This window comes from Phyllobates terribilis, unplaced genomic scaffold (assembly GCF_046119375.1).
Source record: "Phyllobates terribilis strain yellow unplaced genomic scaffold, ASM4611937v1 Scaffold_4__5_contigs__length_816908805, whole genome shotgun sequence".
Taxonomy (NCBI): Eukaryota; Metazoa; Chordata; class Amphibia; order Anura; family Dendrobatidae; genus Phyllobates; species Phyllobates terribilis.
Genome location: NW_027362764.1, coordinates 302,355,395 through 302,379,196, shown reverse-complemented (window position 1 = coordinate 302,379,196; position 23,802 = coordinate 302,355,395).

Here is a 23,802-nt window from a genome sequence, read left to right as displayed (position 1 = left end):
CTTGCTACTACTTCTCTACTCCCCTCTACCATTCCCATCACTGGATTCCAATTCCCCAGTGAATCCACATTAAATTACTAAAAGCCGTCCATAATCTGGCTCCTTAATATATCTCCAAACTAATCTCCCGATACCATCCCAAATGTAATCTCCTTTCCTCACAAGACCTCCTTCACTCTTCTACTTTCATACTTTCCTCACCCAATCACCTCTCAAATTTTTCCCAACCATCATCTGGAATTTAGTGCCTCAACACATCTGATTGTCTCCAGAAGTAGGATCCTTCAAATGCAACCTAAAAACGTATCTTTACTGAAAAGCTAACCCCGTTGCCACCTCATTACCACCACAGCTGCCCCAATACCCCCAACTTACTGTCTTTCCCCCATTACCATGTAGATTATAAACCTATGAGGGCAGGGTCCTTTCCACTCTCTACCAGTCTGTCAGTTTGTGTAATTTTATGTGTGTTGTATGTAGTACAGCACCATAGAATTAAAAGGGCTTTAAAATGAATAATAATAACCATTTAATTTGTAGACCATTAGGAATATTGACCTCTATATTATTTACTATTAGTATTATAACTATTATTAGTGATGATAATAATAACAGCAGTGCTTTTTTAATAAATGCATTTAGCATATACAATAAAATGGATATATGTAACAGAAGAATGTGATGGTAACACACACACACATATTCCAAAGTACTAACTTAGAAGTAAATACTCTTTAACCTCCTGTCCTTAAAATGGTCCCAGTATTGTTTATGGCGCTAATCTTTAAAACTACAACAGTTTTCCATTCATGGCATCGTTTACCACCTGACTGGTAAAAGATTCAAAGTCCTCTGATAATAAACTGTAGAGTTCAAGAACCCGTTGGTGGTGCAACCTAAACAGAGCCTTGACATAAAGATCAGACGGAGTCAAGGACTTTACAGATCCAAAACATTTCCACCTGTTCCATTCCTATTTGATCTATTCATTTACTTCTCAGAAAAGATATAAAATATAGCAATTTTGGCAGTAATTGCATCCTATCATCCTTTAGGTATATCTATTAGGTTACAAGTGTCCAAATATCAAAATTGATGCATACCACTTCTGAATAAATATAAGAACGCAACACAAGATACGGGTGATCCAAGGATTAACAAAGAGATATATGCTGAAAATGTCTTAAAATTATTAATATTATTCAAACAATATATTAAAAACAATTATTAAACATAAAATAGCAGGGAGAGTCAGTATCAGCGAACCACATGTGAACCAGTCCAAAATTATTGTAGCTAAAGGCTATGGGCAATATCAAAATTGACAATAGTGTGGGCTGATGGGGTTGAAAGGTTATATACACAGTACAATGTAGGATAAATAAGGTGCATTGCAGAAGAAGTATATTTCAAATCAAACATGGAATCTAGATATTAAATAACAACATGCCAATATAAACTAAATAAAGTGCATAATCCTCTTGTAAACCTTTGTTCCAATTGTTTAATACACCTTGATCCACCCTCACAAGCAAATATATGGTTAATAACCAGGTAAGTAAAAATACAGTGGGTACAGAAAGTATTCAGACCCCTTTAAATTTCCCACTCTTTGTTTCATTGCATTCATTTGGTAAATTCTAAAAAGCTCATTTTTTTCTCATTAAAGTACACTCTGCACCCCATCTTGACTGAAAAAAAACAGAAATGTAGAGATTTTTGCAAATTTATTAAAAAGCAAAAACTGAAATATCACATGGTCATAAGTATTCAGACCCTTTGATCAGTATTGAGTAGAAGAACCCTTTTGAGCTAGTACAGCCATGAGTCTTCTTGGGAATGATGCAACAAGTTTTTCACACCTGGATTTGGGGATCCTCTGCCATTCTTCCTTGCAGATCCTCTCCAGTTCCGTCAGGTTGGATGGTGAACATTGGTGGAAAGCCATTTTCAGGTCTTTCCAGAGATGCTCAATTGGATTTAGGTCAGGGCTCTGGCTGGGCCAGTCAAGAATGGTCACAGAGTTGTTCTGAAGCCACTCCTTTGTTATTTTAGCTGTGTGCTTAGGGTCATTGTCTTGTTGGAAGGTGAACCTTCGGCTAAGTCTGAGGTCGAGAGCACTCTGGAAGAGGTTTTAATCCTGGATATCTCTGTACTTGGCCGCATTCATGTTTCCTTCAATTGCAACCAGTCGTCTTGTCTCTGCAGCTGAAAAACACCCCCATAGCATGATACTGCCACTACCATGTTTCACTGTTGGGATTGTATTGGGCAGGTGATGAGCAGTGCCTGGTTTTCTCCACACATACCGCTTAGAATTATCACCAAAAAGTTTTATCTTCGTCTCATCAGACCAAAGAATCTTATTTCTCATAGTCTGGGAGTCCTTCATGTGTTTTTGAGCAAACTCCTATGCGGGCTTTCATATGTCTTGCACTGAGGAGAGGCTTCCGTCGGGCCACTCTTCCATAAAGGCCCAACTGGTGGAGCGCTACAGTGATAGTTGACTTTGTGGCACTTTCTCCCATCTCCCTAGTGCATTTCTGGAGCTCAGCCACAGTGATCTTGGGGTTCTTCTTTACCTCTCTCACCAAGGCTCTTCTCCCATGATTGCTCAGTTTGGCTGGACGGCCAGTTCTAGGAAGATTCTGGTGGTCCCAAACTTCCTCCATTTAAGGATCATGGAGGTCACTGTGCTCTTAGGAAGCTTGAGTAATACTGAAATTCTTTTATAACCTTGGCCAGATCTGTGCTTTGCCATAATTCTGTCTCTGAGCTCCTTGGGCAGTTCCATTGAGCTTATGATTCTCATTTGGTCTGACATGCACTGTAAGGTCTTATATAAGCAAGTGTGTGCCTTTACAAATCAAGTCCTATCAGTTTAACTAAACACAGCTCAAGGAGGATTACAAAGACATGGACAGCATGTGACTTAAATATGAGTGTCTGAGCAAAGGGTCTGAATACTTATGACCATGTGATATTTTAATTTTTCTTTTTTAATAAATTTGCAAAAATTTCTACATTTCTGTTTTTTTCAGTCAAGAGTGCAGAGTGTACTTTATTGAGAAAAAAATGAACTTCTTAGAATTTACCAAATGGCTGCAATGAAACAAAGAGTGAAAAATGTAAAGGGGTCTGAATACCTTCCGTACCCACTGTAGATCTGATGAAAGCAGCCTAAAGTGCTCACTGTGGTTTTACTAAGGTATTTATATGTATACCTCCTCATCTACAGCATAGCCCAAGGTCTGGTGAACTTACTATTTAATACTGGTTAGAGTCCACATATAGAGAGATGACCCCGATGTCGCCATTTTGCCAGTGCTTTTTCCAAGAGTCGTTGCAAAGGTTTACAAAAGCATCTATAATATATCCGGGGATGCGTGTCTCTGTCTGAAGCCTTTATAGACTGCGCAAGCGCGACACGCCTTCACAGTCTGGTTCCAAACAGAAGCACAAATGGAGCTGTTACAGGTAAGAGGAGTGTGTATGGCGCCGGAGATCACGGTATGCGTAGACATTGAACGCATATCGCGATCTCCAGTGCCATACTTACAAACTTACCTGACCAGAGGAGCGTTGCCGCGACGCCTCTCTTCTCGCCTGAGACCGGGGGCAGAGTGAAGGCGTTGGAATCGGCGCATGTGCATAGCTCTATTCGGCACCATTTTACTGAAGACACATTTGCAGTGTGTCTTCAGCAAAATGGCGCCGGACAGCGTGGTATGGCCAGGCACGTAGTCCAGCACCACACTCCTCCCCGGCCACCGGCAGAACAGGACACCATAGCGCTGGAGTTCAGGGAAGAAAGGTGAGTATAAGTGTTTATTTTTTTTTTTGTATGTGTGCAGCGTGAAAGGGATGAGGGGTACCATGCATACCAGGATTGGGGGGTGAGGGGGCCACACATACCAGGATTGGGGGATGAGGGGGCCACACATACCAGGATTGGGGTTGAGGGGACCATGCATACCAGGATTGGGGGATGAGAGGATGATGCATATCAGGATTGGGGGATGAGGGGGCCACACATACCAGGATTGGGGTTGAGGGGACCATGCATACCAGGATTGGGGGATGAGAGGACGATGCATATCAGGATTGGGGGATGAGGGGGCCACACATACCAGGATTGGGGTTGAGTGGACCATGCATACCAGGATTGGGGGATGAGGGGACCATGCATACCAGGATTGGGGGATGAGGGGGCAACGCATACCAGGATTGGGGGATGAGGGGTACCATGCATACCAGGATTGGGGGATGAGGGGACCATGCAAACCAGGATTGGGGGATGAGGGGGCCACACATACCAGGATTGGGGGATGAGGGGTACCATGAATACCAGGATTGGGATGAGGGGTGCCATGTATACCAGGATTGGGGATGGGGGGTGCCATGCATACCAGGATTGGGGATGAGGGGTGCCATGCATACCAGGATTGGGGATGTGGGGTGCCATGCATACCAGGATTTGGGGATGAGGGGTGCCATGCATACCAGGATTGGGAGATGAGGGGTACCATGCATACCAGGATAGGGATCTGGGGGGGCATGCATACCAGGATTCGGATGAGGGGTACTATGCACACCAGGATGAGGGATGGGGTGCCATGCACACCAGGATAGGGATGAGGGAGCCATGCATACCAGGATGAGGAGTGCCATGCATACCAGGATTGGGATGAGGGGTGCCATGCATGCCAGAATTGAATGAGGGGTGCCATGCATGCCAGGATTGCGGGTGAGGGGTGCCATGCATACCAGGATTGGAGGTGTGGGGTGCCATGCATGCCAGGATAAGGATGAGGCGTGCCATGCATACCAGGATAGGGATAACGGCTGCCTTGCATACCAGGATTAGTGGTGAGAGGTGCCATGCATACCAGGATTGGGGGTGAGGGGTGCCATGCATATCAGGATTGGGGGTGAGGTGCCATACATACTAGGATTGGGGGTGAGGGGTGCCATGCATTCCAGGATAGGGATGAGGGCAGCACATAACAGGATGGGGGAACAGGATGGGGGCAGCACAAATACCAGGATGGGGGCAGCACAAATACCAGCATGGGAAACCATATACCAATAAAAATGTTTGCTACCCGGGCGTAGAACTGGCTCAATAGCTAGTTATTATCATATCAAGATTCCATGTTTGATTTGAAATATTCTTCTGCTGCATTGCACCTTATTTTGCCTATATTGTCCTGTGTATATAATCTTTCTACCCCATCATATCACACTCCACCTGTTATTTATTTGTATGCACATTGGATTTATACAAATCTTTACCCATTCGGGAAAACCTATTGTCAATTTTGATATTGCCCATAGCCTTTAGCTACAATATTTTTGGACTGGCTCACATGTCGTTTGTTCATATGGACTCTCCTTGCTATTTTATGTTTAATAATTGTTTTTAATATATTGTTTGAACAAAATTAATACTTTTAAGACATTTTCAGAATATATCTCTTTGTTAACCCTTGGATCACTTGGGTTGTTTTGTTATATCTATTAGGTTACACTACAGTAAGCATACTAGTGTGTGCTCAAAAATCTTCACCTTACCTTCATTTTTAACAAAACTATGTGTAGTAAAATATAATGTAGTGCAGTATGTACAGTACAGACCAAAAGTTTGGACACACCTTCTCATTTATAGATTTTTCTGTATTTTCATGACTATGAAAATTGTACATTCACACTGAAGGCATCAAAACTATGAATTAACACGTGGAATTATATACTTAACAAAAAAGTGTGAAACAACTGAAAATATGTCTTATATTCTAGGTTCTTCAAAGTAGCCACCTTTTGCTTTGATGACTGCTTTGCACACTCTTGGCATTCTCTTGATGAGCTTCAAGAGGTAGGTTTTTGTGGCGCCCCTGTGGGTTCAGTCACCACAGAGGTACTGCATCTCACCCAGAGGTGTGGTATCTCACTCTCAGGTAAGGAAGGAGTACTGCCCGGGACCCTAACACCTGCATCCAACGCTACACTACTCCAGACCAGCAGGAGGGGCAAGATGTGTCGCTTTCCTGCTGAGCCCTGTCCCTGGCTGGAGTGGGGGGAACCAAAGTAGGGGGAACCATGTAGTGAGTGCGGGTGGAGGCAGTAAATCAGGGGAGCACTTGTTAGGGATAGTATATAGAGAGAGGCCATCTTGAAAGGACAGATCAGTCTGAGAGGAGAAGTAGAGGGAGCAGGAGCTCTGTAGGAGCTCTGCTCTGGAGGAGGGCCTAACCAGAGAGGCCCAAGACTCGAGAGAGAGAGAGAGAGAGGAGCAGGAGAGGCTCCAGGAACGTGGAAGGGACCCCAGGGGTACGGGAAGTGCTGGAGGCCACCCGTATGCCTGAATCTACCAGGAGGTGGAGGGGTCAGGTCGCACAGAGGGGACCGGTCCCTAAACTAGCAGAGTTCTTTAAGCCTCAACTAGGAAACCAGAGGCTACAGTATTTTAGGTACTGCAGCCACAAGCCACATCTGTCTCACCAAGAAGGTGGCCATAAAGGACCCAGGGGACAGAGAAGATGTCGTCCGACAAGGTCCACGGTCACTGGATTGGTACACTAGGTGTGAGGTGCAGGAAGACGACCAGAGGGAATACACAGAAGGGGGTCCCGTTATGTACTCCAGAGAGACCTGGGAGTTTGCTGAACCCCTCCCTGAGTGAGCAAAGAACACCGTGGGAAGTTACTCTAGTACTGGTAACTTGAAGTTTAAGAAACAGTGAGTAAACCCTGAGGACTGCACCTTACTGTCTCTGTGATCATTATCTGTGCCATCCTCTGCACTACACCATAACAGCAACATCTACACTGCCCTGGAGCTAAGCTCTACCTGTGGAGGGCTAAACTAACTCTGCAGCATTCACACCAGCTCCAGAGGACCTGCTCCTCAGCAGCGGGTCCCTTTAGCCGCATACCACAGGTGGCATCAAGAACTGTATATAAGAACTTTAATTCCCCTGAAAATATCCCCTTTTTTACTGACGGCCCTGGGTCACGGACCGGGTCACCGCCACTGTGACATCTCGCCTAGCAACGACCGGCCCGGCACCGAGTACCCCACGGCCCAGGGGGCGCGTCATTTTCTCATTTTCACTTCACAGGTGTGCCCTGTCAGGTTTAATAAGTGGGATTTCTTGCCTTATAAATGGGGTTGGAACTATCAGTTGTGTTGTGCAGAAGTCAGGTGGATACACAGCTGATAGTCCTATTGAATAGACTGTTAGAATTTCTATTATGGCAAGAAAAAAGCAGCTAAGTAAAGAAAAACGAGTGGCCATCATTACTTTAAAAAATGAAGGTCAGTCAGTCCGAAAAATTGGGCAAACTTTGAAAGTGTCCCCAAGTGCAGTTGCAAAAACCATCAAGCGCTACAAAGAAACTGGCTCACATGAGGACCGCCCCAGGAAAGGAAGACCAAGAGTCACCTCTGCTTCTGAGGATAAGTTTAACTGAGTCACCAGCCTTAGAAATTGCAGGTTAACAGCAGTTCATATTAGAGACCAGGTCAATGCCACACAGAGTTCTAGCAGCAGACACATCTCTACAACAACTGTTAAGAGGATACTTTGTGCAGCAGGCCTTCATGGTAAAATAGCTGCTAGGAAACCACTGCTAAGGACAGGCAACAAGCAGAAGAGACTTGTTTGGGCTAAAGGACACAAGGAACGGACATTAGACCAGTGGAAATCTGTGCTTTGGTCTGATGAGTAGTGTTGAGCGATACCTTCCGATATCGGGAAATATCGGATCGGATTGGATCGGACCGATACCGAAAAAGTATCGGATATCGCCGATTCCGATACCGGAAACCAATGCAAGTCAATGGGACATAAATATCGGAATTAAAATAAACCCTTTCTTTCCTTGTAGGTTATTTCTACATGAAGGAAAACAACTAAGAATAATGTAGAATGTATTGGGGGAGGTGGGGGAGACAATAAAGGCATAGAGGTTTAGCCCAGTCAAATGGAATAGCAGGAATTACTATTTTTTTATTATGTTCTGAGTTACGGAAATATTAACTATGTTAAGTATTTTTATATTTTGTCAGATATTTATGTTTCACTACTTCCATGCTCTTCACCTTCTTTTTTACTTCTCCCACACTTTCTCCTTCATCATCCTCAGCATCTTTTTCATCCACTTCTTCTTCACCTTCTTCGTATTATTCTTTTTTTTACATTCTTCATATTCTACTTCTTCATCTTCTTCATATTCTTCTTCTTCATCATATTCTTATTTGTGACAGGCATTCCTGTAGTTGTTATCTATAAAAGGTTGGACATTACACCTTTCGTTCTGCCCGTCACAAAAGATTTACAACAGGATTTGTCCGCGTTCAGTTTGGCCTGCAGCAGCAGGTCTTTTCCAGGGGCACCACGAGGAGGAACGGACTCACCCCCATACACTGCTTAGTCATCTTCTGCTTATAATTTAGATATTATCTTTTGCTCTGATTTTTAGTCTCATGCTTAATGTTCTTCCGCTTTTTGTTCTGCAGCTTCTTGTATTTCTGCTTCTTGGTTTTCTGTCTCTTGTTCTTCTGTATCTTGGTGCTTGTCTTCTCTTCTTTGTCTTCTTGGTCAACTTCTTCAGGGTCATCTTCTTGGTCTTCTTCGGGGTGGTCTTCAGGGTCGTCGTCTTCGGGGGTCCTCGTCTTCGGGGTCCTCGTCTTCTTCAGGGTGGTCTTCAGGGTCCTCGTCTTCTTCGGGGTGGTCTTCAGGGTCCTCGTCTTCAGGGTCATTGTCTTCGGGGTCCTCGTCTTCTTAGGGTTGGTCTTCAGGGTCCTCGTCTTCAGGGTCCTCGTCAGGGAGATCCAGAGTGATTACCAAGAATCATTTCAAAAAGCTTGAACTTGGAAATGTAGCAGAAGGTACAAGAAAGCTGAGGAACTACCGAGGACCAGCTGACGGTACTGGAACCCGGATGGGTAGCAGAAGGTACAAGTAGTGTTGAGCCACCCCCGTAGTGTTCGAGTTCGGTTCGGTTCGTCGAACACCCGTGTGTTCGCCGAACTGTTCGTCGAACTGTTCGTCGAACACCTTCGAACACCGTTAAAACCAATGGCAGGCAAACAAAAACACATAGAAACACATAGAAAACACCTTCAAAGGTGTCCAAAAGCTGACAAACTGCTCAGAAGACATAACTAACACATGGAAAAGTGACAAGTACATATAGTCATGCGAAAATAAAAGAGGTGGAGGAGTAAAAGGAGGGGGAGACACAGATATAGGCATGTCATGCCCTTCTAAAATCCAAAAAGTGAGAAGCCGACACGGCCAGTCCGCTCCTGCCCGTGCCACCTCCGTGTCGCCGGGTTTGTGCCAGAGCCGCGGTGAACCCTGACGGCCAGCCCCCCTCTCCCAATACTGGTGCCTGTCCGCTGGTGGGTCGAGCGAGCCCCCCTGTGGTGGAGGCTGCTCTAAGCTTTTTAATTTAAATTGTCTCTCTAATTTGAATGAATACACTTTAAATCCATTTACAAGGATCTATTGGAGGGCAAGTCTCATGCCAGCAGCCGCGGTAATTCCAGCTCCAGTAGCGTCCACTAAAGCTGCTGCAGTTAAAAAGCTTTTATAAGGATCGAGCTCGGCTGTCCACCGCAAGGCATCCTACTGCCAGTCCCAGCCCCTATGACTTGGGGTGCCTCCTGATGCTCTTCACTAAGTATCCCATGGTCCCGAAGCATTTCCTTTGAAAAAATTAAGTGTCTAAACTACAGGTGGTGTAGCTTGCTTAACAGCCGGGATAATCCGCTGACTAGCAGACACTGCTACTAGGCACAAAGTATTTCCTGGGCTAGATGCAGTTAAAAATTTGTAATTAGATACTCTCGTTGGATGCTGAGAAAGCATTCCATAGAGTCTCCTGGCACGCCATATATGATTCTCTTAAAGAGCTTGGGGTAGGGGTCTAGGGGACCCTTTTATAGCCAAAATCACGGCCCTGTATCGCAATACGTCACCTAGGCTGAAGATAAATGGAACTGTAGCACCCTGAGGGCTCGGTTGCTACAGACGTATTGCACCTCACCCAGAGGTGTGATATATCACTCTCAGGTAAGGATGGAGTGTGGATCAGGACCCGACACCTGCATGCATTACACCACATTGCCGTGGGGCAGGGCGACCAATATGCCCCTGAGATGGGCACGACAGTCCCTGTCCCTGGCTGGAGTGGGGGGAGGGAACACTGAGGAAGGGGAACCCTGTAGTGCAGGAGCAGGGAGGAAGCAGTTCCTGGGTGCATTGAGAAGGGAGTATAAAAGGTGGGCACCATCTTAGTTCAGTGCAGAGAAGTCTGAGCAGAAGTGGCAGGGAGCAGGGGCTCTGCATGAGCTCTGCTCCGGAGGCGGGCCTAGTAACAGAGGCCCAGGCCTGCAAGAGGGAGAAGGAAGGAAGAGGAGCGGAGAAGGCTCCAGGAACGAGGAATGAAGGGATCCCAGGGGTGCGGACGGGCGAGTCGCCACCGCACGCCCGAATCCACCTGCGTGGAGGGGTCAGGCCAAAGGGGGAGACCGGTCCCCGAACTAGTGGAGGCAGGAAACGACCCTCAGTTAGAAACCGGAGGCTCTGACATTTTATGTGGCGCAGCCCCTTGCTCCACCCGCTAGGAAGGCACCACATAGGGTCAGGGAAACTGGCGCCAAGTTTACCAAGAGGAGGCCCGAGGCAGCCGGACAGAAGTGTTGGTAAGAAAGGCCAGACAAAGGACACACAAAGGGGGTCCTGTGAAGCGCTCCAAAGTTATCTGGGAGTTGTCTGAGCCCCTCACCTGGTGAGTACAGTAAGACGTGGGCAGCCGTTACCTGCAGACGTGGTCTGGATATTAAGAACTGTGAGTAAAGGCCCTGAACTGCATCACTGACTCCGTGTCGTTACTGCTGCTGCCCTGCACCATCACCCCCATCCTCCGCATACACTGCCCTGAGGCTATACTCCTCCCGTGGGGAGTTATGCTACGCTCTGCTGCACCCACAACACCAGCCTTAGCGGTCTGCCCTGTAGCGGCGGTTCACTCTGACCGCAATCCACGGGTGGCGTAGTCGGACATTTAAACATCAAAACCACATAAATAGTTCCGCCACTGGTTTGACCGCCCTGAGCCACGGAACCGGATCGCCGCCACGAAGACTACAACCACCAGCATCCACCAAAAAGGGTCTGGCTCCGGGTGTCCCAAGGCCCAGGGGGTGCGTCAGAACATTTTCATCACCTTTCACAATCACCAATGGGACAAGGCAGGGATGTCCTCTGTCCCCTCTCTTATACATCCTAGTGACGGAGCACCTGCTCTCATCAATTCGCCATAACCCCAATATTAGGTGGATTGAGGTGGGAGGCACCGAGTACAAGTGCTCTCTATTTGCTGATGATGTCCTAGTATATATCACTCAATCACATATATCCATCCCTGCTGTTATGGCTGAAATAGATCACTTTGTTACATGGTAAAATTTTAAAATCAATGCAGCGAAGTCTGAGGCCCTCGATGTCTCCCTCCCTAAATCCATATAGGATTCCATCCAGTCCAACTTTCCCTTTGCCTGGCCCTCACAGGGTATCAAATACTTAGGAATTCCTATTCATAGAGACCTCTCCCATCTATGTTATCTTAATTTTGGGCCCTTTATTGAACAATTCCATACAGACCACAGAACTGTAAGATTCACTACGTGAACCACTGGTGTTTTGTGGAAAAGCACATGTACACCGCGTTCCAAATTATTATGCAAAAAGTGTTTAGGAGTGATAAGGGAAGAATTAGTTTGTTTGTCAGTTAAACTCATTGATGGTGATGTGTGTCAGGGCTCTTTATATCACTGTAAGCAATTGCAGACACCTGTGCTAATTAGTTTGGCAGGTGTGTCCAATGAAAGGCAAGACTACTTAAGAAGGCTCTCTCACATTATTAAGCAGCCTACATTTTCTGCCAAAATGGGAAAGAAAAAGGATGTGTCGGCTGCTGAGAAGCAACAAATTGTGGAGTGTTTAGGTCAAGGCATGACTACAATCAACATTGTGCGATGATCAGGATGAAGTGTCTTGGCAATCAAGAAGTATGTAGCTGATTCACAGTACACACGTGTGCGTGCTGATAAGGGCAAATTGAGGACTCTTTCCTACAGGCAATTACGTCAGGTTGAAAGAGCAGCGGCAAAAAAGCCTTGTCATAGCAGCAGACAAGTTTTTGAAGCTGCTTGTGCCTCCAACGTCCCCCGAACAACAAGATGCAGGGTCCTTCAGAGGTTTGCAGCTGTGCATACGCCATCCTGTCGACCTCCTCTATCCACTTCACACAAGCAGAAACGGCTCCAGTGGGCCAAACATTACATGAAGACTGATTTCAAAACTGTTTTGTTCACGGATGAGTGCCGTGCAGCGCTCGATGGTCCAGATGAATGGAGTGGAGGATGGCTGGTTGATGGACACCCCACGCAAACACGGCTACAGCGCCAACAAGGAGGAGGTGGAGTAATGTTTTGGGCTGGAATCATGGGGAGAGAGATTGTCGGCCCCTTTAGGATCCCTGAAGGCGCTAAAGATGAACTCCATAATGTATGTGGATTTTCTCAAACAGCACTTCCTGCCATGGTTCAAGAAGAAGAACCGTGTATTTCACAGCAAGATCATTTTTCTGCATGATAATGCACCATCTCATGCTGCACATAAAACATCTGCATCTCTGGCTGATATGGGCATAAAAGGGGACAAACTTATGGTGTGACCCCCATGCTCCCCTGACCTCTACCCCATTCAGAACCTTTGGAGCATCATTAAAAGGAGTGTCTATGATGGCGGGAGGCAGTTCACATCTAAGCAACAGCTCTGGGAGGGTATTCTGTCCTCATGCAAAACAACTGAAGCAGAAACCATCCAAAACCTGACAAATTCAATGGACGAGAGAGTTCAGAAGCTCCTTTCAAACAAGGGGTCCTATGTGAAAATGTAACATCACCTAGAATAAAGTTTTGAGTTGAAAACTGTTTGATTTCAGTTTCTAACAACCTGCTAATGCTTATAATTTCAAAAATGACCATTTTTTTGGTCTTTATTAAAATGAAAAGGTTGATCGAAAAGTTTGGGGGATCTAAGAGTGTGGCAACCCAGTAGTCATGATTACTTCGAATTCTGACAATATGAGGGTCATGCTGCAGGTAGTGCAGCAAGAAGGCACTTATGTGTCTTGCGCATCTCGGAGCCCCAAAATTATTTTCCGGGCTAGATGCAGCTAAAAATTATTTTTAATTTTAAATCTGGTGAAGCTTATTATAGATGGCCTAATAGGATCAGTGCTGCACACTGCTACAAAGCCCAAATTATTTTCCAGTCAAGATACAGATAAACATGATTAGTAATTTGAAAGCTTAAAACGGTTGGTAGGGTGATTTTAACCAATCATCAAGCTTTTACTCTCCCCAGGATGACACAGGGGTAGAAAAGTCGTTTCGGATCCATGATTTGTTCATCTTTATGAACGTGAGTCTGTCTACATTATCAGTGGAGAGCCGCGTGCGCTTATCTGTCAGCACACCACCAGCAGCGCTGAACACACGTTCAGACAGAACGCTGGCTGCGGGGCATGACAAGATCTCCAAGGCGTAAGTGGCTAGCTCCGGCCATTTATCCAGATTGGAAGCCCAAAAAGAGCAAGGGTCCAGTGACACAGTCGTGGCTTCAATGTTTACTTGGAGATACTCCTGTACCATCGTCTCTAGGCGTTGACTATGTGTCAGACTTCTTGTCTCCTGTGGCCTTGCAAAGGATGGGCTAAAAAAGTGGTGAAATGATTCCGCAAAATTGATGTTACCAGCAGATACTGTGGTTCTGTTACGGTTTGAGTGCTGAACACTTGACGGTCCCACGGTTGGCAAGTTGGAACTGTGAGATTCACTACGTGCACCACTGGTATTTTGTGGAAAAGCACATGTAAGATTCTGCAACAGTCTCTGCTGATACTCCTGCATGCGTGCATCCCTTTCTATGGCAGGAATAATTTCTGCAAATTTACTTTTGTACCGGGGATCTAACAGTGTGGCAACCCAGTAGTCAGGATTATTTCTAATTCTCACAATTCGAGGGTCATGTTGCAGGTAGTGCAGCAAGAAGGCACTCATGTGTGTTGCGCATCCAGGAGCACCAAGTCCCTGTTGTGTTGGTGGCGAGGTAACAATCATGCTTCCTTCCTCTGTCCTCTCCCCCCAACCTCGCACAACAGAAATGTGATCAAGGTCTCCCTCATCTGATGAGTCTTCCATCAGTTCGTCCTCCACTTCTTCCTGGGCTCCTGCACCTTCCTCACTAGTTTGGCTGCTACCATGCGCCCTGGTAAAATCATCTCCCCCACCCTCACATGCCTGCTGCCTTGGTGCTGCCGACCGTCTGGACCTTGCAGATGTTAGCCCTTCCGCATACAACTCCTCCTCCTCTACTTCCTCCACCTCCTCTTGTGCCACCACCTGACTCCGAATTCTGTTTAACATGTGCTCCAGCATGTAAATCACCGGAATAGTCATGCTGATAATGGCATCGTCAGCACTAAACATCTTCGTCGCCATTTCAAAACTGTGCAGAAGGGTGCATAGGTCCCTGATCTGAGACCACTCCTCCAGCGTGATTTGCCCCACCTCTGAATCTCGTTGGCCCAGGCTATACGTCAGAACGTATTGCACCAGGGCTTGTCGGTGCTGCCACAGTCGCTGCAACATGTGCAGAGTTGAATTCCACCGGGTAGGCACATCGCATTTTAGCCAGTGAAGTGGCAGGCCCAACGACTTCTGTAGAGATGTAAGTCGCTGAGTTGCGGGATGCGAACGGCGGAAGTGAGCACACAGCGACGTGCCCTCTGCAGAAGGCCATCTAGTCTGGGATAGTGGGCTAAAAATTGCTGGACAACCAGGTTCAACACGTGAGCCATACAAGGCACGTGTGTGACATTGCCCCGGCGAAGGGCCGCACCCAGGTTTGCAGCATTGTCGCACACGGCCTTCCCTGGTTTCAGGTCCAGTGGAGACAACCATTCATGAAATTGGTTCTCCAGAGCTGACCACAACTCCTCAGCTGTGTGACTCACATTTCCCAGACATTTCAATGTAAAAACCGCCTGGTGACGTTGAGCCCTACTGCCAGCATAGTAAGGAGGTGTGCAGGATCCCTTCTGCGCAGTTAGAAAGCTTGTGGCATGACCAGACAGGCTTTGGGTGCAGGTGGAAGACTGAGAGGAGGTTGAGGAGGCAGAAGCAGTGGAGGAACTTTGACATAAAGAGGATTGACGCACAACTCGTGGGGACGGCAAGACTTGGACAGCAGCCCCTTGTCCTGCTGTCACCATAGTTACCCAGTGCCCAGTCAGCGACATGTAATGCCCCTGTCCATGCCTACTCGTCCAAGTGTCTGTGGTGAAATGCACCCTGTCACACACAGAGTTTCTCAAAGAAGCGGTGATGTTGTGTGCGACATGCTGGTGGAGCGCAGGCACACCTTTCTTTGAGAAGTAGTGCCGACTGGGCATCTGGTACTGGGGCACTGCGACGGACATAAGGTCTCGAAAATCCTCTGTGTCCACCAGGCGGAAAGGCAGCATTTCTGTAGCCAAGAGCTTGCAGATGGTGAAATTCAACCTCTTAGCTTTCTCATGGCTAGGAGGAAATGGTCTTTTACTTGTCCACATCTGAGGGACCGAGGGCTGGCTATTGTGCTTAGATGGGGTTGATAAGGGTGTTCCCGGCAAACTGCCGGTCTGTGAGGAAGATGCAGGCGGAGATGTTAGGTTGCCTTGATCCAAAGGTGGTGCTATCGATGTCGGACAGCGCTCAAGACCAGCTGGTGTTACCACCTCCAAAGAAAATGATGACCTGCCAATCACGCTGGCTGTTGCGGGTAAAGAGGTGGCAGGTCTGCGCCCCAAAACAGGTGTGACTGCTGTCCCCCCAGTCACAGAGGATGAAGAGGCCGCGGATGCACAAGATATGGCAGACGGTGTTTCGCCCGGCCGGCTAGGCCGCATTGTAGCACACTGAGCTTCCCACTGCAACTTATGCTTCATGTCCATGTGCCGGTTCATGCATGAAGTACTCAAACTATGTATTTTTTGGCCTCTACTTAGCTTTTGCTGACAAATGTTACAGATAACATGAGTTGGGTCATCTTTATCTATCTGAAAAAATGCCCAGGCTATGCAAGGCTTAGCACCCATGCGACCTGAAGAGCCACCACGACTTGTGGTGAGAGGCAGAGTTGTGTTTGAGGATGCAGTTGTTGACGTGCTTCCAGTACTACGTCTCTGTCCAGGAAGGCGCAACCTGACCTCGTCGTCACTAGCATCTTCCTCCACCTCCTCTGCTGACCTCATCTCTTGGCTGACTGTGGGTTGACAGTAAGTGGGATCTCCGACCTCATCATCATCACCCTGTGCGTTATCACACCCGTCGTCCTCAGAGCCAACCTGTTCCTGCCCTGACAAAAAACTAAAGTTGTCGCTCCAATCAGGTATTTGAGTCTTATCATCGTCTTCCTCATTGTCTCCACCAACAGGAGTTACAGTTTGGGAATGAGGGTCTACATTATGGTCAGAACCTTCTGCGTCTGGTCCTGGATCTGACTCATAAAGATTCTGGGCATCAGTGCAGATCATTTCCTCGTCTGGATTCACAGAAGCGCTGGAGTCGACCTCTGATTCCCAGGCTATAGTATGAGTAAACAGCTCTGCAGACTCAACCATCTGTTCTACCTCATACTCAGACGGGCAGCTGGAGATTTGGGAGCTGTGAGGAAGCAAGTGCGATTTGGGTGACACCTTTGAGGACTGGAGTATTTGTGATGTTGAAGTTGATGTGGAGGAGAGCCCACTTAAAGGAGCACTTGATATCCGTTGAAGCACCTGCTGTTTTTGTGCCTCATCTGGAATTTGTAGCGATTGGCGTGGCCGTAAGAAAGGGATCTTATCACATTGTCCGCTAAAAGAAGTAGACATTTTAGTTTGGCTGGAAGATGGTCTTTCTTCTGCACCTACCCCACGGACACAACCTTTTTTCCCCTTCCCAACACGCCTATTCCCCTTTCCACCAGCAGCAGGCCTTTTTCCACTCATTTTGGTGGTTAACTAATTCACAACTCTGGAGTTGTTTGCACAAAAAAACAATGGATGGTAACCGAGCAGAGCTGAGTGGCCAAACTGTGGTATTAGGCCAAAACTATTGGCTGGGTTAGATGCAGAAAAAAATTATTTTTAATTTGCAACCTGATGGAGGTCAGTATAGATGGACTAATAGACCAAGTCCCACACACCGCTAGAAGCCCAAATATTTTTTCAGAGCTAGATGCAGAAAATTTTTTTATTCAGTTTGCAACCTGATGGAGGTCAGTATAGATGGACTAATAGACCAAGTCCCACACACTGCTAGAAGCCCAAATATTTTTTCAGAGCTAGATGCAGAAAAAAATTATTTTTAATTTGCAACCTGATGGAGGTCAGTATAGATGGACTAATAGACCAAGTCCCACACACTGCTAGAAGCCCAAATATTTTTTCAGAGCTAGATGCAGAAAAAAATTATTTTTAATTTGCAACCTGATGGAGGTCAGTATAGATGGACTAATAGACCAAGTCCCACACACCGCTAGAAGCCCAAATATTTTTTCAGAGCTAGATGCAGAAAAAAATTATATTCAATTTGCAACCTGCTGGAGGTCAGTATAGAAGGACTAATAGAACAAGTCCCACACACTGCTAGAAGCCCAAATATTTTTTCAGAGCAAAATGAAGAAAAAAATTATTTTTAATTTGCAACCTGATGGAGGTCAGTATAGATGGACTAATAGACCAAGTCCCACACACTGCTAGAAGCCCAAATATTTTTTCAGAGCTAGATGCAGAAAAAAATTATTTTTAATTTGCAACCTGATGGAGGTCAGTATAGATGGACTAATAGAACAAGTCCCACACGCTGCTAGAAGCCCAAATATTTTTTCAGAGATAAATGAAGAAAAAAATTATTTTTAATTTGCAACCTGATGGAGGTCAGTATAGATGGACTAATAGACCAAGTCCCACACACTGCTAGAAGCCCAAATATTTTTTTCAGAGCTAGATGCAGAAAAAATTTATTTTTAATTTGCAACCTGATGGAGGTCAGTATAGATGGACTAATAGACCAAGTCCCACACACCGCTAGAAGCCCAAATATTTTTTCAGAGCTAGATGCAGAAAAAAATTATATTCAATTTGCAACCTGCTGGAGGTCAGTATAGAAGGACTATTAGAACAAGTCCCACACACTGCTAGAAGCCCAAATATTTTTTCAGAGCTAAATGAAGAAAAAAATTATTTTTAATTTGCAACCTGATGGAGGTCAATATAGATGGACTAATAGACCAAGTCCCACACACTGCTAGAAGCCCAAATATTTTTTCAGAGCTAGATGCAGAAAAAAATTATATTCAGTTTGCAACCTGATGGAGGTCAGTATAGATGGACTAATAGAATGATGCTATGCCCAAAAGATTTTACTTCACTAGGTGCAGTAAAAAAATTGGTATTCTATACTCAGGTGGTATATCTTGCAACACAGATAGGCTACTCCACTGACTAACACACTCTGCAATAGGCCAAAAAGGATTAGCTTTGCTAGATTCAGCCAAATGCTGTGAAAAAAACTTGCACAGCACTGGCACAGACCTGCCTGGCAAAAACTGATAGGAACTGATGTAACCTAGTCCTGAAAAGGACTCCAATTACAATTAGTCTTTACTCCCACAATCTATCTATTTAAGAGCACAGACCTGCTTGATAAAAGTCGTAGGAAATGCTGTAACCTAGTCCTTAAAAGGACTGCAATCACAACTATTCCCTACTCCCAAGCTATCTGTATATTTGTGCGAAAATTGGCTTGAAATTAACAAGGTATAGCGCACACAGCAACAGCGGTGCCGTCTAACACGCAGCTGCAGCAGTGAGAAAATGGTGGCGACGGGGAAAATGGCTTGGTCTTATAGGGCAAGGACATGTGACATACACTGCCAATCACACATGCCCTTGCTTGTGTGAAAAAAAGCACTTCGCTCCGTGTGTGCGCTGCTGATAGGCTGACAGATTGCACCTCCCCACTGCAAATGCGGGAAAGAGAAAAAAAAATGGAGATCTTCATTGTTCCTGCAGAGATCCATCCCCTGCCCCTCCCCCCGCCCCGCTGTACACTCAAACTGCGTATTAACATTAATTTTCATCATTACTGAGAAAAAATCCAGTTATGATTTTGGTGCACGAACAGTTATCGAACATAACCTCGAACAGCCGAATTTTTCTCAAATTGTTCGTGTTCGCCGACCGGCTCGAACACCGCCCAAAACAGCTCGAATTTGAGATTGGCGAACAGTTCGAGTAGAACAACGCTCATCTCTAGATACAAGAGCAAATGGAACTACCGAGGACCAGCTGATGTTACTGGAACTCGGTTACTAAGCAGGAGGTACCTGTGCCAGAAAGCACTACCAAGGACCAGCAGACGTTGGTGGAACTTGGATACCGAGAAGGAGGCACCTAATCCAAAGGCACTGCCGAGAACCAGCTGACGGTACTGGAACCCGGATGGGTAGCAGAAGGTACCCATGTAAAAAAAAGTTCAAGGCCGCGAGCCGGCCGCAGTTACCAAAACCCACAGTCCTACAGGGGGTGCTTGTCCTATTGGCACTATGGAACCATCCTTCATTGCCAGATCCCGCAGCCCACATAGGAGTCACCTAAACTGCAGGCACCATAGAGTCGGCTAACCCGACCGCAACACGACAGGACAACGCATTGGAGGCAAAGTGACGTTGACACTACCCGGAAACAGCTGGCGTGCTGGAACCAGGCTGGGCAGGAGGGAGTACCCGTGCCAAAGACACTGCCGAGAACCAGCTGACGGTACTGGAACCCGGATGGGTAGCAGAAGATACAAGAGCAAATGGAACTACCGAGGACCAGCTGACGGTACTGGAACCCGGATGGGTAGCAGAAGGTACAAGAGCCAATGGAACTACCGAGGACCAGCTGATGTTACTGGAACTCGGTTACTAAGCAGGAGGTACCTGTGCCAGAAAGCACTACCAAGGACCAGCAGACGTTGGTGGAACTTGGATACCGAGAAGGAGGCACCTAATCCAAAGGCACTGCCGAGAACCAGCTGACGGTACTGGAACCCGGATGGGTAGCAGAAGGTACCCATGTAAAAAAAAGTTCAAGGCCGCGAGCCGGCCGCAGTTACCAAAACCCACAGTCCTACAGGGGGTGCTTGTCCTATTGGCACTATGGAACCAGCCTTCATTGCCAGATCCCGCAGCCCACATAGGAGTCACATAAACTGCAGGCACCATAGAGTCGGCTAACCCGACCGCAACACGACAGGACAACGCATTGGAGGCAAAGTGACGTTGACACTACCCGGAAACAGCTGGCGTGCTGGAACCAGGCTGGGCAGGAGGGAGTACCCGTGCCAAAGACACTGCCGAGAACCAGCTGACGGTACTGGAACCCGGATGGGTAGCAGAAGATACAAGAGCAAATGGAACTACCGAGGACCAGCTGACGGTACTGGAACCCGGATGGGTAGCAGAAGGTACAAGAGCCAATGGAACTGCCGAGAACCAGCTGGCGGTGCTGGAGCCCAGGGTAAATACTAAAAACAGAGGAGCCAGAGGTGTATTTGGAGGAGGTTTTAAATCCGTAGTACAGTGGATGTGGACAAAGCAGGAGAATTTGCCGGACACACAGCTGGGGATCAGCTGACGTTACTGAACCCCAATAACACTGGAGCAAGCGTTGACTGTGCAGACAGCACTTCTGAGCAGCAACTAGCGGTATTGGAGCCCAGGGTAAATACTAAAAACGGAGGAGCCAGAGGTGTAATTGGAGCAAGTTTTAAATAAGTAGCACAGTGAATATGGACAGAGCAGGAGAAATTGCCGTGAACACAGCAGGGGAACAGCTGACGTTACCGAACCCCAATAACACGGCAGCAAGTGTTGACTGTGCAGATGGCACTTCCGAGTGCCAACTGGCGGTGTTGGAGCTCAGGGATAATACTGAAAACAGAGGAGCCAGAGGTGTAATTGGAGCAACTTTAAAATCTGTAGTAGTGAGAAAGTGGACAGAGCAGAAGAAATTGCCGTCCGCACAGCAGGGGAACAGCTGACGTTACCGAACCCCAATAACACGGCAGCAAGTGTTGACTGTGCAGACAGCACTTCCGAGCGCCAACTGGCGGTGCTGGAGCCCAGGGATAAGAATAAAAATAGAGAGGAGCCAGAGGTGTAATTGGAGCAAGTTTTAAATAAGTAGCACAGTGAATATGGACAGAGCAGGAGAAATTGCCGTGAACACAGCAGGGGAACAGCTGACGTTACCGAACCCCAATAACACGGCAGCAAGTGTTGACTGTGCAGACAGCACTTCCGAGCGCCAACTGGCGGTGCTGGAGCCCAGGGATAAGAATAAAAATAGAGAGGAGCCAGAGGTGTAATTGGAGCAAGTTTTAAATAAGTAGCACAGTGAATATGGACAGAGCAGGAGAAATTGCCGTGAACACAGCAGGGGAACAGCTGACGTTACCGAACCCCAATAACACCGCAGCAAGTGTTGACTGTGCAGACGGCACTTCCGAGTGCCAACTGGCGGTGTTGGAGCCCAGGGATAAGAATGAAAACAGAGGAGCCAGAGGTGTAATTGGAGCAACTTTAAAATGTGTAGTACAGTGGATGTGGACAAAGCAGGAGAAATTGCCGTCCGCACAGCAGGGGAACAGCTGACGTTACTGAACCCCAATAACACGGCAGCAAGTGTTGACTGTGCAGATGGCACTTCCGTGCGCCAACTGGCGGTGTTGGAGCTCAGGGATAATACTGAAAACAGAGGAGCCAGAGGTGTAATTGGAGGAACTTTAAAATCTGTAGTAGTGAGAATGTGGACAGAGCAGGAGAAATTGCCGTCCGCACAGCAGGGGAACAGCTGACGTTACTGAACCCCAATAACATGGTAGCAAGTGTTGACTGTGCAGACGGCACTTCCGAGCGCCAACTGGCGGTGTTGGAGCTCAGGGATAATACTGAAAACAGAGGAGCCAGAGGTGTATTTGGAGGAGGTTTTAAATCAGTAGTACAGTGGATGTGGACAGAGCAGGAGAAATTGCCGTCCGCACAGCAGGGGAACAGCTGACGTTACTGAACCCCAATAACACGGCAGCAAGTGTTGACTGTGCAGACGGCACTTCCGAGCGCCAACTGGCGGTGTTGGAGCTCAGGGATTACAGTTCAGGTGGTAGAAACATGAACTGAACAGGAGACCTGGATACTGTTGCCAACAATTATTTATTCTGGAAGAGGACTGGCAAATTCATGAGAGATCCAGGCCTTGTTCATTTTGAGAAAAGTAAGCCGGTCAACGTTATCGGAGGATAGTCGCATGCGACGGTCTGTTAGTACACCACCTGCGGCACTAAAGACGCGTTCCGATAATACACTAGCAGCAGGGCAAGCTAGCACCTCCAGTGCATACTGACTAAGCTCTGGCCATGTATCCAGCTTACAGACCCAAAACTTGAAGGGAGAAGACCCGTCTGGGAGTACACTAAGAGGGCAAGACATGTAGTCTGTCACCATCTGACGGAAACGTTGCCTCCTGCTGACTGGAGCCGTCTGTGATGGTGTAGACATTTGTGGCGGCGGGGACACAAAACTTTGCCACATTTCGGCCATACTGGTCTTGCCTTGTGCTGAGGCGCTGCTTCTGCTCCCTCTTTGTGCAGAGCTTCCTCCACTGCCTCGACGCACTGAGCTGCTTTGTAAAGCACTAGCAGCACTGCTCTCGGTTGGAATGGAGAACATGATGGAATGCACCAGTGCGTCTTGGTACTCCCGCATTTTACGCTCCCGGTTCAACGGTGTTATGAGGCTTTGTAAGTTGTCCCGGTAGCGAGGATCTAGGAGGGTGGACACCCAATAATCAGCCGTGTTGAGAATGTGGGCGATGCGGCGGTCGTTTCTCAGGCACTGCAGCATGAAATCAACCATGTGCTGCAGACTGCCAACTGGCCAAGAAACGTTGTCCCCTGCTTGAGGCGTGATCTCTGCCTGCTCTGCATCACCCCAGCCTCGCTCTAGATACTGACTACTAGAGCATTGTGTACCTCCCTCCTCTGGACAGATGTCTTCCTCATCCATTGACTCCTCCTCATCCTCCTCACAAAGTGTCCCCTGCCTAGGCCTTTGTGAGGAACCACGTTGCGCAGACTGTAGAGAAGCAGATGGCATTTGTGACTCCTCATCCTCCACCTCTTCCAAAACCTCGTCCCTTAGTGCTTGCAGTGTTTTTTCAAGCAGGCAGATAAGGGGGATAGTCATGCTGACTAGTGCATCATCTGCACTCGCCATCCGCGTGGAATAATCGAAGGCACGCAAAACGTGGCAAATGTCCTTCATAGAGGCCCACTCAGTGGTGGTGAAGTGTGAACGGCGCGCACTGCGACTTGTTTGCGCCTGCTGCAGCTGGTACTCCATTACTGCTGCCTGCTGCTCACACAACCTCTCCAACATATGTAACGTTGAATTCCACCTGGTGGGTAGGTCACATATGATGCGATGTTCCGGAAGACATAATCGGCGCTGCAGAGCTGCAATGCGTGATCTTGCATTGCTGGAACGCCGCAAGTGAGCGCACTCTATGCGGACCTTGTGAAGCAGTGCATCAAGATCCGGATAGTCCCTCAAAAAACTCTGCACGACCAAGTTGAGCACATGTGCCAGACATG